Genomic DNA, 1276 nt, shown 5'->3' on the forward strand with positions numbered 1-1276 from the left:
CTCAGGCCCCCCCCCCCCCCTACTGGTCTGGGGCCCCAAGCAGCGCCTATGTCACATGTTTTGGATACATTTCCTGATATCATGCCCCTGAAATCTTAGTTGTTCACACGCGTCCCTTGGAGTGTGAACTTTTCCCTTAAGGACGAGGAAGAAGAGGATCTCAGGAGGCAAAAACATGAAATATAAAAGATGCTGCAGAAATCTGCGACGTCAGATGAAGCAACACAGTCTGACACTTTGCCTTTCTATCAAATGCTAAAGCGTGAACTAACAATATTGCGAGCAGAAAAGTGAATGACAGCTACAGTACGTGCACAAAGATCACAACAGCTGCGTAATATAAATGTCATCACACTCACCCTCGCGTCTTTGTGAACTTTGGTTTTGGGGTGAGTATTTCCTGCTGTGTTTTCGTATCAGCTCCCCTGACTTCATGAAGAAGTTTTACCAGAGGGCTGGCAGGATGAGGTCCGGGTGGAGTCAGGTGAATCGTTTGTCCGTGTTCACACATGCAACTCACCGCAAGTTTTTGTGCATGTTTGAAAACATCGTCTGATTGGTTGTAGCGGACGAAGGGAATTTGACCTTTGCCGGATGAGGACGGCGCTGCTGCAAATCTACACAAAGTCGAGGTTACAAACTAACTTCTTATTCAGAAAAGTAGAAAAAGAACCAAACTGCTGTTTTCAGACTTTGTTTGAACTTGTTTTTAAATATGGATTTGTACACAGACATCCTGTGCATGACATTTATTTTTCCCTTTAAAGGTCTGCTGATTGTTTTTATAAAAGAAAATGTTTCAGACCTTTGTATCAACGTTCAGTCAAAGGGGAACGCAATTTAAACTTAAAGATATTTAGACACACAAGCAGAAACTTCTCCATGAAATTGATTTTAATAGATTGTTAAAAATAAGGCTATGATGCTATTTTTAGCAAACATTAACCAGGAGGAACCACCGTCATGGCGTCCAGAGGAGGCGGTACAGTGTGTAAATGTGACCGATCTGACGGCTGTACAGTGAGCACACATACACCGCAAATCTGCAGAGTCAAACACACACAAACTAATGTGTCCTGCTTCCACATGTACACACAAACACAGACACCCCACCCAAAACGGTGGCGCACACACACACACACACACACACACACACACAGAGACTGAGCCGAACACAAAGCAGTACTCTCTTTAGACAAACATGCATAGCTTAGTACATGGAGGTGTTATCGCTGCACACTTTGAGTTCATGGTTTGTTAAAAAGTTCCAACAAGA

The sequence above is a fragment of the Labrus bergylta genome, chromosome 16 (genome assembly GCF_963930695.1).
Source record: "Labrus bergylta chromosome 16, fLabBer1.1, whole genome shotgun sequence".
Classification (NCBI taxonomy): domain Eukaryota; kingdom Metazoa; phylum Chordata; class Actinopteri; order Labriformes; family Labridae; genus Labrus; species Labrus bergylta.